This window comes from Sarcophilus harrisii, chromosome 2 (genome assembly GCF_902635505.1).
Source record: "Sarcophilus harrisii chromosome 2, mSarHar1.11, whole genome shotgun sequence".
NCBI classification, from domain to species: Eukaryota; Metazoa; Chordata; class Mammalia; order Dasyuromorphia; family Dasyuridae; genus Sarcophilus; species Sarcophilus harrisii.
In genome coordinates, this window is record NC_045427.1 from 175,279,852 (window position 1) to 175,295,965 (window position 16,114).

The following is a 16,114-nucleotide window of genomic DNA, read 5'->3' on the forward strand; positions in this document are numbered from 1 at the left end:
GAGATTGGGAAGCCATGAGTCGGAGTTGAGCTGGAGGCTGAAGAAAGCAGAGGCAGAAGCCAAGGACAAAACTTCAAGATCTCTTGGAACCTGGCAGAGAGATAGGCCTCAACTAACCGGGCTAATTTGGAAGGAGAAATAAAACGTTTGCATTTTTACCAGCTGGCTGCGATTTTGGAGTAATTATTTATTTCAACTGAGACTAAGATTGCCTCCAGGAAAACCTTCACAAATTATTATTAAGAATGATTAAAAACTGGGAATACAAAAAGAAGCAAAATACTGTTCTTGGCCTCAATGAATTTACAATATAATGGAACAGACAATGTGCAAATAAATATATAAAAAGCAAGTTATACAGAATAAGGGGATTGGGTGGGGAATTAGCAGAACTAGATTCTGAGTTTGTGGAAAATTTCTTGTAGAAGATGGAATTTTATCGGAGATTTAAAAGAAACCAAGGAGGTCAGTTGTTGGAGAATAGAGGCAAAAGAGAATTCCAGGCTAAGGGCAACAGCCACAGACAATGTTCTAAACTGAGGAGTAGAGTGTCTTCTTTGTAGGGCAACAAGGGAGTCTCTCTCACTAGAGAGAAGAGTGCATGTCAGGGTGTAAAATGTAAGAAGACTAGAAAGGCAGAAGGGGATTAGGTTATGAGGGATTTTGAATGCCAAATGGTATTTTTAAAAAAATTTGATCCTGAAGGCAACTGGTAGCCACTGGAGTTTATTAAGTATGGGAGTTATATGATTAAACTTGTTTTTTAGAAAAATCACTTAGTAACTGAATAGAGAATGGCTTCAAATGATTAAATCTTTGAGGCTTGTATATCCACCAATGGACTTTTGCAGTAATTAGGTATGAAGTGACCCGACCTGTGCTAGAGTGGAACAAGGGAGAGGACATATATGAGAAATACTATAAAGATGACATCAACAAGTCTTGTTAACAATTTGGCAGGGAAATAAGAAATAGTAAGGAGTCCAGGATGACTCCTAGGTTGTGAGCTTGAGGGATAATGTTTTTCTATACAGTAAAAGGAAGGTGTGCATGGGCGAGGAGGAGGTAGTTATAGAGGGAAAGCTTAATTTGATTTAGGACAAATTATGTTTTAAATGCCTACTAAACATCTAGTTTAAAATGTTTGAAAGATAGTAGAAATCTAAGATCAGAAGTCAATAAAGACTTGGGGCAGGATTGTTAGATTTGAAAGTTATTAACTTGGAGATCACTATAAAATCCATGGGAACTGATGCAATCAACAAGCAAAATAGTATATACAGAGAAGAAGCTCCAAAACAGAACTCTGAGAAACAATCAATGTTGGAGGTGGCTAATAAGAAATGTTCAGAAAAGGAAGCGATAATGATAGTCATAGCTAAGTATCTGCCAAGCTAATCTAATATATAAAACAATTAAAGGCAAAGATTAGTAAATCCCATTAGATTTTGAGGTACTTAAGAGTAGATACTGCTGTCTTTTGTATCTTTCTGTAACCCTATTGCTTAGTGTGGTGAATGGCACACAGCAGGTATTTAACAATTATTTATTGATTTATTGATAAGGCTATGGTATAAACTTAATTTGGCTAAATTTTAGTAAAGAATTTTATAAAATTTCTTATGTTATTCTGGTGGAAAATATGAAATTGTGATGGTTATGAATTAGATGGATATAAAAGAAGCCAAATGACTAGTAGTCATTATGAATTTTCAAGACCAATTTGGAAGGAAGTCTGTAGTGGAGTGCCAAGTCTACCAATCTGTTAATAATAAATATGAGCCAATAAAAATAATAAAAGTGGAACATTCATGATTATTCATTCTCAATAATTATTTGATCCCATTTTAAAATTAATTTAGTAGGTGAACAACTAGCCAATTCATTTCTCCCAGTACCTAACTGCAACTTTGAAAGAGCTGGAAACTTCTTATTTGACTTATCTTGAGGTAACAATATTAGCCTACTTTTGACATCTTCTAAGAAAGTCTTTGATCTAGTTTTATAGAGCTCAGAACTGCTGTCTATCAAAATAAACATACTTATTATTCTCAGCAGAGGTGATGAAACAAAAGGAGACAGGCAATCTTGAAGGTAACTATTAGTGATAATGACTTTCCATCACAACTCATTTGAGTCAGATTAGACATGGTCATCTCAAAATGAAAAGGTTTCATGGCCTTATCTACTTCTGCCATTTTGGATCATCTGATTTTGCTCCTTTTAAAAAGAGTATCATTTGAATTTCAACATGATTGCACTTTCACCTTTTCTTGTCAGTTTCATGCTCCATTTTCCCCTGAGAAATAAATCTTGTAGCTGTTGTTTCTCTGTTTGACTTTACAAAAATATGAGCTTTTATAGAATCTGAGCTCCTATTTCTGCCCTGGATCTAAAAACCTTCATATCTGCTTTCTGTTTTGATTCATTTTGCTTAAATTCATCTTATCTTATTATACTTCTATCTATCTATCTATCTATTTATCTAAGCAGCATTTGTGTGCTAAGACACTTATTTATTAAGCAGCATTTGTGTGCTAAGTACTGGGGATAATCCATACAATCTTTGTCCTCAAGATGTTTATAATATAATAAACAACATGCACACAATATTAAATACAAGATAAATACAGATAATTTTGGTAGGAGACACTTCAAAGGGGGATGTTAGGAAATCAATAAAAAAAAATATAAACTATTATGTAATCTGAGTACAAAACTTTCCTGAGTAGGAGAATGACATGGTTAGAATGAAAGCTATAATTGTAAAGAGCTAATTATAGGGAGCCAAGATGGCAGAGATGACACACGTTTCTATCTGACCTTCTCTATAATCCTCAGACTAATTTGCAAATCCAGACTTTAAATTAGCTTTGGATGGGCAAAACCCACAAATATTGGGAGTGCAACAAATTATCAGCAGAAGATAAATTTGAAGACTGCCAGAAAAGGTCTGTTTCAATTGGAAATGGGAGATAGGCAGCCTAATATAAGCAGCTGAGCACAAATGGCAGCAAAGACAATGCAGAGGCCCAGGGTGGTATGAATTCTGCAGGCAGTGTGGACTCTGCAAGGTAGTGCAAATTCTGCAGGTGATGTAGACTCTGTAGCACAGTGTGCACTATGTTGTAGGGACTCCAGTGGCATAGAATCTATAGGAATGTACAGCAGTGTTGGCCACTCTGCCCTGGTCGCAAGCCAGTAGATCAGAAAAGAAGTTATAAAACATCCCACACAAACACAAAAGATTAATACTGAACCCCCAAAAGCCAGCATCTCATGGGACCTGGCCATGCCCACCCAGCACCAAGAGTGAAACTGCACTGACCTTGTGTAGCTGCTTGAAAAACCTCTCCCACCTTAAGAGCAGACCTTAATTTTTTATAAAAAAAAAAAAAAAAATAGTAAAAAATAAAGAGGACTCTGATGATAGACAGCTTCTACGGTGAAAGAGAACAGATTTCATACCCTGAGAGGACTAAAGGTAGATTATTTCCTAATGAAGCCCCAAAAGGTGATATAATCTGGTCCCCATCACACAAAGCTCTTCCAGAAGAAAGCAAAAAGGATCTTAAAAGAGAGCTAGCAGAAAAATGGGGAAAGGAAAGAAAAACTTTGCAAGAGGATTTGGAAAATGCATATAACTCATTAAAATATAAATTGGAAAAAGAAAACAACTCCCTGAAAAGCAGAATATGAGAAATGGAAAAGATAAAGAACTCCCAAAAAAACAGAATTTGTGAATTGGAAAAAGAAAATAATTTTTTTTTAATTATAAATTTTTATTGACAGAACACATGCATGGGTAATTTTTTACAACATTGTCCCTTGCACTCACTTCTGTTCAGACTTTTCCCTTCCCTTCCTTCACCCCCTCCCTTAGATGGTAGGCAGTCTTATACATGTTAAATATGTTTAAGTATTTCTTAGATACACTATATGTATGCAGATCCATATTGTTCTCTTGTTGCACAAGAAGAACTGGATTCAGAGGGTAAAAATAACCAGGGAAGAAAGACAAAAATGTAAATAGTCCCCATTCATTTCCCAGTGTTCCTTCTGTGGGTGTCACTGATTCTGTCCATCGTTGATCAATTGGAACTGAAATAAATCTTCTCTTTGTTGAAGATATCTACTTCCATTAGAATATATCCTTATACAGTATTGTAGTTGAAGTGTAAAGTGATCTCCTGGTTCTACTCATTTCAATCAGCATCAGTTCACGTAAATCTCTCCAAGATTCTCGGTATTCATCCTGCTGGTCAAGAAAATAACTTCTTAATTTAATTTAATTTTTTTTTTTTTTTTTTTTTTTTTTTTTGTGAAATGGAAAAACAAATTCTATAGAACAAAACAACTCATCTAAAAACTCAATTGGATAAATACAAAAGGAAGTTAAAAAAAAGAAAATGAAGAAAATAATTCACTCAAATTCAGAATTGAATGAATGGAAATTAATGACTCAATGAGACAAAAAGAATCAATCAAGCAAAACCAAAAAAAAAAAAAAAAAAAGAAAAGAAAAATAGAAAAAATGTAAAATACCTAACTGAGAAAACAACTGACCTGGACAATAGATCTAGGAGAGACAATCTAAGTATTATTGGGATTTCCTGAAATACATGATGAAAAAAAAGAGCCTAGACACTATCTTTCAGGAAATCATCAAAGAGAACTGCCCGAATATCATAGAATCAGAAAGTAAAATGACCATTGAAAGAATTCACAAAACACCTCCTGAAAGAGACCCCACAATTAAAATCTCAAGGAATATTATGGTGAAATTTCAGAACTATCAGACCAAGGAAAAAATATTACAAGCAGCCAGGAAAAAAAAAACAATTCAAATACAGAGGAAGCACAATAAGGGTTACTCAGGACCTAGCAGCTTCTACATTAAAGGATTGAATGGCCTGGAATCTGATATTTTGAAAATTGAAGGAACTTGGAATGCAGTCAAGAATAAATTACTCTGCTAAACTGAGCCTTTTCTTTCAGGAAAGAAGACAGACATTCAAGGAAACGGGTGAATTCCATTTATTTTTGATGAAAGGACCAGAGATAAACAAAAAATTTGATCTCCAAATAATGAACTTTAAAGAAACATAAAAAGGTAAAAAGAAAAAGACAAAAAAAAAACTCTTGAGAACTGTTTTTTTTTTTTTTAATGGGTATGCATAGAGAATACATGTATAATCTGATTTTACTGTTATAATATAAAAAAAGAAAGTAAAGGTGGAAAGGAAAGGGGAAAGTGGAGGTAAAATGAAAGAAATTACATCTCAGAAAGAGGCACAGAAAACGTATAATTGAGGGAAAGAAGGGAGGGTGATGAATATTGTGTGAATCTTACTCTCATCAGATTTGGCCCAAAGAAAGAATGTTAGATATATTTGGTTTCACCAAGAAACATCTCTCATCTTATAGAAAAGTGGGAAGGGAAAGGGGAAAAGGAAAAAGAAAAGTATAATTTGGGGTTAATAAAATGGCAGGAAATACAGAATTAGTAGTTTTAACTGTAAATTTGATGGGGTGAACTCTCCCATAAAATGTATACAGATAACAGACAGGATTAAAAGCCAGAATCCTACAATATGTTGTTTACAAGAAATACATTTGAAGCAGAATTATACATTTAGAGTAAAAGTAAAAGGTTGGAGCAGAATGTATTATTGCTTCAGATGAATTGAAACAAAACAAAACAAAACAAAACAAAAAAACAGGGGTAGCCACCCTGTTCTCAGATCAAGCAAAAGCAAAAATTAATCTAATTAAAAGAGTTAAGGAAGGAAACTATATCTTGCTAAAGGGTATCATAGAAAATGATGCAATATCAATATTAAACATATATGTACCACGTGGTGTAGCATCCAAATTCCTAAATGAGAAGTTAAGAGAGTTGCAAGAAGAAATAGACAGCAAAACTATAATAATGGGAGGACTCAAATATGCTCTCTCATAAATAGATATATAAAACCACAAAATAAATAAGAAGTAAATTAAAGAGGTAAATAGAATACTAGAAAAACTAGATATGATAGATCTTTAGGAAAAACTGAATAGAGACAGAAAGGAGTACACTTTATTCTTGGCAGTTCATGGAACCTATACAAAAACTAACCATGTATTAGGAAATAAAGACCTCAAAATCAAATGCAGAAAGGCAGAAATAGTAAATGCATTTTTTTTTCCCCAGATCATGATGCAATAAAATTGCATTCAATAAAATGTAATGTTCTTATTTGGGTTTTCTTGGGGTCTCTGGAAGTACCCTTCATTTTTTTCCCTAGATTTATAAAAGGGTTTATTATGGTGATTGGAAAATAAGGCTAGAAATCCTGACAAGCATAAAGTCTGGTTAGGGAAATAGGTGAGGGTAAAGAGAGGGTGGCACTGAAAATAATATTCCAGTGGACAGAGGTCCTTGGCATCCCAAGCATGGCATAGCATGGCATGTTTGGAACCTTAGGAAAGAGAGGGTTTTCATTTGTCTCCTTTATAATGGGAACTTTGGCTACAAGTTGAAAGGGGTTTGTGGGTGGAGTCCCAAGTTGGCTTATCACTGGGTTTCAGCTTGAGCTGGAATTTGAATTGAATTCAAGGAGTTTCATGACTGAGCCAACCTCACACAGATAAGAAGGATGAAACTGTTTGTCCCTCAGGGCAGGATCCCTCAGTGAAGCAGCCTGAATCTCAATTAAGCAATCACCATGAGGACAGCCAGGTGTTAAAGTCCAAAACCTTTATTATCTCTTTGCCTAGGGCTGGGCAGCTTTCTTAGAGGCCTTCTGGAATCTTGTATTCAGTGGAGAAAATGGAGGTGGAGAGCCTGCCACCAGGAGCCTGACCAAAGATCAAATGAATCTCTCTCCTTGATTCTGAAAGCTTGAGCTCCTGCTCCCAGTCCTTTCTCTTCTCTGCCTCTGAATGAACCTGGGTGAGGCTCCTAGCTTATATGCTCTACACTGAGTATAAACTAATCATTATATCACTAGGAAACCATTATTTGTTGTAAGATTCAATCAATCATACTGAAGTTAGAGAACTAGTAAGCACCATGCTAAATTAGATAACCATTGTATCATCAATTTCACTGAATTAACATCTTGTAAAAATCCTTGTTTCAAGTTCAGAGTTCTGGCCCATAACAATAAAAAGCCAGAGGAAAATAGACCAAAAAGAAATGGGAAACTAAATAATCTCATCCTAAAGAATAAATGGGTGAAACAGCAAATCATAGACACAATCAATAATTTCATCCAAGAGAATGACAACAATGAAACCACATAGCAAAATTTGTGAGACACAGCCAAAGCAGTAATAAGGGGAAATTTTGTATCTTTAGATGCTTACTGCATAAAATAGAGAAAGAGAAGATCAATAAATTGGACTTGCCACTAAAAAAAAAAGCTAGAAAAAGGACAAATTAAAAAACCCAAACTTGAAATTCTAAAAATAAAAGGAGAGATCAATAAAATTGAAACTAAAAAAAAAAAAAAAACTATTGAATTAATAGATAAAACTAAGCGTTGGCTTTCTGAAAAAAAGAAACCCCAAAATAGATAAGCCTTTAGTTAATTTGAATAGCAAAAGGAAAGAAGAAAAATCAAATTGTTAGTCTCCAAAATGAAAAGAGAACTATCCACAAATGAAGAGGAAACTAGAGCAATTATCAGGAGTTACTTTGCCCAACTTTATGCCAATAAATTTGACAACCTAAGGGAAATGGAGAAATATCTACAAAAATATAGATTGCTCAGATTAACAGAAGAGGAAATAAATTACTTAATTAGTCCCATTTTCAAAAAAGAAATAGAACAAGCTAATAATCATTTGGCTAAGAAAAAATCCTCAGGGCCAGATGGATTTACATGTGAATTCTACCAAACATTTACAGAATAATTAACTACAATATTATATAAACTATTTGAAAAAATAAGGAATGAAGGACTCCTACCAAATTCCTTTTATGACAAAGTCATGGTACTGATAACCTAAACCATGTAGGAGAAAAACATAGAGAGAAAATTAGACAAAAATCTCCAATGTCCCTAATGAATATTGATGCAAAAATCTTAAATAAAATATTAGCAAAGAAATTACAGAAAATCATACCCAGGATAATACACAATGATCAAGTAGGATTTATACCAGGAATGAAGGGCTGGTTCAATATTAGGAGAACTCCTAGAACAATTGACTATGTCAATAACCAAATTAACAAAAATCATATGAATATCTCAATAGATGCAGAAAAAAGCATTTGATAAAATCCAACACCCATTCCTATTAAAACACTAGATAGTATAGGAGTAAATTGACTTTTCCTTAAAACAGTAGCATCTATTTAAAACCATCAGCAAGAAACATATATAATAGGAATAAACTAGAACTATTCCCAATAAGACCAGGGAAGAAACAAGATTGCCCACTATCACCACTACTATTCTATATTGTATTTGAAATGCTAGCTTTGGCAATAAGAGAAGAAAAAGAGATAAAGGAATTAGAGCAGGTAATGAGGAAACCAAATTAATACTCTTTGCAGATGATACGAAGGTATAGTTAGAGAATCTTAGAGAATCAACTGAAAAACTATTAGAAACAATCCACAACTTTAGTAAAGTTGCAGAATACAAAATAAATCCACACAAATCCTCAGTATTTTTATAGATCACTAACAAAATCCAACAGCAAGAGATACAAAGAGAAATTCCATTTAAAATAACTTCATAATATAAAATATTTGGGACTTTATCTGCCAAGGAAAAGTCAGGAACTATATAAGCAAAATTACAAAACATTTTCCACACAAATAAAGTCAGATCTAAGCAATTGGAAAAATATCAAGTGCTTGTGGATAGATCAAGCAAATATAATAAAATGATGACAACACTCCCTAAACTAATCTATTTATTTATTGCAATACCAATCAAACTCCCAAGAAAGTAGTTTACTGAACTAGAAAAAATAACAACAAAATTCATCTGGAAGAACAAAAGGTCAAGAATTTCAAAGGAATTAATGAAGAGAAAAGCAAATGAAGGTTGCTCAGCTGTATCAGATCTAAAACTATATTATAAAGCAGTGGTCATCAAAACCATTTGGTACTGGCTAAGAAATAGAGAAGTTGATCAGTGGAATAGGTTAGGTTCATAGGACAAAAGAGCCAATAACTATAGGAATCTAAGGTTTGATAAACCCAAAGTTCCCAGCTTTTGGCATAAGAATTCACTATTTGACAAAAACTGCTGGGGAAATTGGAAACCATAATGGCAGAAAGTAGGCATAAATCCATACCTAATACTATATACCAAGATAAGGTCAAAATGGGTTCATGATCTAGATATAAAGAATAATATTATAAACAAATTAGAAAAAAACATAGGATAGATTATCTCTCAGAATTGTGAAAGAGGATGAAATATATGACCAAGATCTTGAGATCATGATGATCTAGAAGATCATTATTGATCATAAAATAGATCATTTTGGTTATATTAAATTAAAAAGTTTTTGTACAAACAAAACTAATGCAGACAAGATTAGAAGGGAAGCAATAAACCAGGGAAAACATTTTTATATTCAAAGGATCTGATTAAGGCCTCATTTCTAAATATATAGATAATTGACTCAAATTTATAATAGTTCAAGCTATTCTCATACTATTGTTCTGTAAGAAATGACCAGCAGGATGATTTCAGAGAGGCTTAGAGAAACCTACATGAACTGATGCTAAGTGAAATGAGCAGAATCAAGAGATCATTATACACGGCAGCAACAAGGCTATCCAATGGTCAATTCTGATGGACGTGGCTCTCTTTGACAATGAAGTGATTCAAACCAATTCTACTTGTTCAGTAATGAAGAGAGCCATCTACACCCAGAGAGAGGATTGTGGGAACTGAGTATGGAACACACCATAGTACTCTCACTCTTTCTGTTATTTGCTTGCATTATGTTTTCTTTCTCAGTTTTTCCTTTTTCTTCTTTCTTGATCTGATATTTCTTGTGCAACAAGACAACTGTATAAATATGTATACACATATTGGACCTAACATGTATTTCAACATATTTAATATGTATTGAACTACCTGCCAAATAGGGGAAGGGGTGGGGGGTAAGGAGGGGAAAATTTGGAATAAAAGGATTTGCAAGGGTCAATGTTGGAAAAATTACCCATGCATATGTTTGTAAATTAAAAAAAATAATTAAAAAAGAGATCATTATAGCAACAAGAGAGATAATGAAGTTTTGAATTAGAGTGATAACTACATGAATTGAAATAAAGGATTAGAAACAAAAAAAAAATCTTGTGTCATGTAAGAAGTAGGTAAATGATATATTGGAAAGCATGATAGATCTAAAATCAAGAAGATCTACATTTAAATTTGGTCTTAGACACTTAGTAGTATTATCCCTTTTCAAAATCATTTAAATTCTGAATGCCTCAATTTTCTCATGTATAAAATGAGGATAGAAAAAGGACCTTCCTCTTACAGGTGTTGTGAGAATAAAATTAAACAATATCTATAAATGGTTTTATAAATATTAAAGTACATATAAATGCTAGCAATTTATTATAACTATTATGATTATGATTATTGATAAAATTGACAAAAGAAAATATAACACTGAAAATATCTACAGGTTATATGCATGGGTAACTTTACAGCATTAACAATTGCCAAACCTCTTGTTCCAATTTTTCACCTCTTACCCCCCCACCTCCTCCCCCAGATGGCAGGATAACCAGTAGATGTTAAATATATTAAAATATAAATTAGACACACAATAAGTATACATGACCAAACCGTTATTTTGCTGACATATTGTACAATTAGCTTGTGAAGGAAATCAAAAATGCAGGTGGGCATAAATATAGGGATTGGGAATTCAATGTAATGGTTTTTAGTCATCACCCAGAGTTCTTTCTCTGGGCGTAGCTGGTTCAGTTCATTACTGCTCCATTGGAAATGATTTGGTTGATCTCATTGCTGAGGATGGCCAGGTCCATTAGAACTGGTCACCATATAGTATTGTTGTTGAAGTAAATAATGATCTCCTGGTCCTGCTCATTTCACTCAGCATTAGTTCGTGTAAGTCTCTCCAGGCCTTTCTGAAATCATCCTGTTGGTCATTTCTTACAGAACAATAATATTCCATAATATTCACATACCACAATTTATTCAACCATTCTCCATCTGATGGGCATCCACTCAGTTTCCAGTTTCTAGCCACTACAAAGAGGGCTGCCACAAACATTCGTGCACATACAGGTCCCTTTCCCTTCCCCATAATCCCTTTGGGATATAAGCCCAGTAGCAACACTGCTGGATCAGAGGGTATGCACAGTTTGATAACTTTTTGAGCATAGTTCCAAATTGCTCTCCAGAATGGTTGGATTCGTTCACAACTCCACCAACAATGCATCAATGTCCCAGTTTTCCCGCATCCCCTCAAACAATCATCATTATTTTTTCCTGTCATCTTAGCCAATCTGACAGGTGTGTAGTGGTATCTTAGAGTTGTCTTAATTTTCATTTCTCTGATTAATAATGACTTGGAGCATCTTTTCATATGACTAGAAATAGTTTCAATTTCTTCATCTGAGAATTGTCTGTTCATATCCTTTGACCATTTTTCAATTGGAGAATGCCTTGATTTTTTATAAATTAGAGTTAATTCTCTATATATTTTGGAAATGAGGCCTTTATCAGAACCTTTGACTGTAAAAATATTTTCCCAGTTTATTGCTTCCCTTCTAATCTTTTCTAAATTAGTTTTGTTTGTACAAAAACTTTTCAGTTCGGTATAATCAAAATTTTCTATTTTGTGATCAGTAATGATCTCTAGTTCTTCTTTGGTCATAAAGTCCTTCCCCTTCCACAGGTGTGAGAGGTAAACTATCCTGTGTTCCTCTAATTTATTAATAATTTCATTCTTTATGCCTAGGTCATGAACCCATTTTGACCTTATCTTGAAGTACGGTGTTAAGTGTGGATCAATGCCTAGTTTCTGCCATATTAGTTTCCAATTTTCCCAGCAATTTTTATCAAACAAACACTGAAAATATCAACAGATTTTTGTCACTTTATCTATTCTAATTTGAACTGGTAACTTTTCCTCTCTAAGCCTCAGATTACTCATTTGTAAAATAAAGGCTTTAGCCTAGATGGCCTTTGGCATCCTTTCATCTTTGAACTTGAAGTTCAAGCCTTTGAACTATGAACTTGGAAACATTATAAATTAGGAGAGGAACTGAGAAGAATACAAGTCATATTAAAATTTTGATATTGATAATTGATAATAATATTACTAACTTTTGGTTTTTGTTTTAATTTTTAAATTTTTCTTATTTTTATTTGATTTCTTCCTCTAATGTCCTTCCTCTACCCACTGAAGGCAAGAAATAGGATACCTATTATTGGGGTTTTCTTGGGGTCTCTGGAGGTAGCCTTTTTTTCAGGTTAGACATTATCCCAAATGTAGCCAGAAATTAAAGTTCATATCCTTTATTGTCTCTTTCAAAGTCTTGTCTCTTTTACGTGGGACTCGGCTAATTTTTCTGGAGGCCTTCCAGATCTTGGATTCAGTGGAGAAGCAAAGGAGGACAGTCTGCCACTACTTCTCTGGTTTTCCCTCTGTTCTCCCCGACTGAATCCTGGCTGAGGCTCCAAGAGCTTCTAATGTGTGTCTCCTTTTAGCCCTGAGAGCTTCTTGCTTATATGACCCACACTGAGTATACACCAATCATTATATAACTAGGAAACCATTATTTGTTGTAGGATTAAATCAGTGCTAAACTAGATTTAACCATTGTCTCCTCAATTCCATTTAGTACCTTATTTCAAGTTCTGGCCCATAACTTCTCCTTGTAGGATTAAATCAATCATACTGAACCATGATAAATTAGATAACTATTGTCTCTATCAATTCCACTGACTTAGTACCTTGTAAGAATCTTTTGTTTCAAGTTCAGAGTTCTGGCCCATAACATCTAATTTGATTTCCCATTTCCTTTGGTGTTTTCATCTCCCTTCCTGAGACATCAGGGAGGGCGTGATCACCTCCTTTTTATGGTGTTTTCATCCCTTTTTTGAGCAGTCAGGGAAGGTGTTATCACCTCCTTTTTGGGGGGTTCTCACCTCCTTGAGAAGTCAGGGAGGTCATTACCACCTATGTTCTAAAAACAAAAGTAGGAGATATTATATCCAGTATAAGGTTTAACTACCTATCAATTACAACCATTATTGACATTTTAAGGGGAGACACTGCTTTGAACTCACCACGCCAGCTTACAAAAGAATCTCAAGAGGCTTTGAGAGAGGTTGAACTGGCTTTATCCAATGTAGTTGAAAAAATCATTCAGAAACCCTTGTACATATCAGTTTTTGCTACAAAAGAAGCACCCACAGCAGTCCTTCATCAAGGAGACAGTGTGATAGAGTGGCTGAACCTCTCAGCACAAAAAGAACAAAGCCTTACTCCTTATCCATTGCTTGTGGCTAGAATTTTATTAAAAGCCATTAAGCGAGTAATACAGTTATCTGGGATAAGACCTGACAAGATATACACCTTTTATACCATGCACAAATTAATGTATGCTGTGAAACCATTCCAGAGTGGTAAATTTTATTGGCCATGGCTCCACATTTTACATACAGGTCTCCATTAAAGATAACCAAACTATTATATAATTGGCAATGGATTTTTGAAGAATTGGTTTCTAAAGTTCTTCTTAAAGGACTAACTATATTCACAGATGCATCCAAACATAACAGTTGTGCTGGATACTCTCATGACTTAACAATAAAGAGAGTAGTTAGAACTTCTTTTTAATCCACTCAACAAAATGAATTGTATGCAAAAGATTACTGAAAAAAGTCAGGTTATGAAAGAAAACAAATCTCTGCTATACCCCATAAATAAAGTAAACAAGAAAAAACTCTCATGAGCTTCTTCCCCAGGTCATATTTACAAGAGAACCATAGAGTTTCTATTCTATATTTTAATATATCCCGTTCTACAAACCTATCTTGAGTCATTCTGTTAGCAAGACACTTCTAGATGGTGAATTTGTAGCTTCTAATATATATCAGCTCTTTAAGGAACTTTAAGAGCAAGTAAGAAAGCATTCAGGTAAGATTTATATCTTGCATGTCCACTCTCCTAGTGAACTTGAAGGTCTTATTTTTTATGGAAATTCAAAGGCAGATAGCCTTCTAACCATGTTAGCCAATACTCTTATTTCAGGCTGCCCAAGATCTCATTCTTAATATCATCAGGCTGTTCAAGCTTTATGTTTGCAATTTGGGATAACAAAAGAGGAAGATAGGAGCAGAGTAAAAGGCTGTACAGCTTGCCTTCCTTTCCATGCTCCTATGCTCCCTCTAGGGAAGAACCTTCATGGTTTGAGACCTAAAGAAATTTGGCAAATGGGTGTGACAAATCTTTTGGTCATCTGTCTTTTATCCGTTGTAGTAGACACCTTTTCAGGATTTACTTTTGCAGCACCCCAGCAGCAAAAGAGACAGCCCGAGTGGTCACTGAATTCCATATAAAAGCTTTTGCAATTATGAGTGTGCCACAAACAATAAAAACAGATAATGGACCTGCATATACTTTGAAACATTTTGCACACTTCTGTGCACAGTATAAGATTTTACACACCACTGGCATACCCTTTAATCCTCAAGTACAGGCAATAATAGAGAGGAGAAACAGAGACATTAAGACACTCCTCCAAAAACAAAAGAAAGGGGGAACCACAGGTAACCCTAGAGAATTTCTAAATCAAGCTCTTTATACAATTAACTTCTTGATTTTTGACAAAGAAGCACTGGCTCCGGCAGACAGGTTTTATAACTTACTGGAAGGGCAGTGTCCAGTGCGAGCATTTCCATTATCTTTAGATAATTGCTAGGTGATGTGAGAACTCCAGAAAGTGGTGAATAGAAGGGACCAGATAGGTTAACTCCTTGGGGGAGAGGGTTTGCTTGTATCTCTACAGATGGAGAAGGAATCAGATGGGTGCCAATGAGCCATATTTACCTTGTCCTTGGAGAGAGATGAAGACCCTTGAAACGAAGGAGAAGGAAGACCCAAGAAACATCTGGTGGGTCCATCGCTGACTGTCCCACCACTGAAAAAGCATGGCAGCTATAAGCAATTGACTCATGAAGATAAAAAAAAATTGTTGATGAGACTGATGCAGGACTTCAAAATCTGCAGGAATCATTGGATTCCTTGAGATATGATGAAACTATTGTTGGAATCTTTACAAAGTGTTAAGGCATTGGAGTTGATAGAGACAATAATTATCTAATTTGGCATGGTTCAATGTGATTGATTTGATCTTAGAAGGAGATATTTTGGGCCAGAACTTTAAACAAGGTACTAAGTATAACTGATGGAAACAAAGCTTATGTTCACACCTTTAGAGAGCTCATAAGTATCTAAGTACTCAATGGAGTTCACATATTTGGGAGATTTCAGGCTTAGTGTGAGATATCTGAATTCATACCTCCCTTAGGGCCAGAGAGCACTCTGGGAGATAACCCAGAATCCCTCTCTCTCTCCAGAAGGAGGAGTTAACCTTTGGGAGATCATATATATATATACAGGAAGCTCTTAGAGCTGGACAGAGTTTCCTTGGGAACATTCCCAGAGGTCGGAGAGGAGTACTCTGGAAGAAAGCCTACAAGCCCTATCTTTGAGGCAAGAAAGATTCATCCTATCTTCTACCTTGGGGATGGCTGGAGTCAGAAGGACAAACGTTTAAATTTGGAGACATTCGGGCAGAGCTCTTAGACCCAAGATGAGAGACAGGCCTCTGAGATAACCAGGCTATATTGAAGGACACAATAAAAGATCTGAACTCTTTTATCTCCTGGCTGTGTTTTGGAAAAAGAAACACCAACAAACTATTGCAGTGTAACTTCCCACTCTGCATCTACTGATTGCCAGTGCCATACACACCAATCTTCCCCAGATAGACATGGAGAGGAGCTGATGTTAAGGGGCCAAATAGTCTTTCTTTATTTGTGTTTTCAGCTGGGGGGTGGGGGGAGGGAGGGGTTTAGTAGGAAGCAAGAGCAAGTGTTTGTATGTC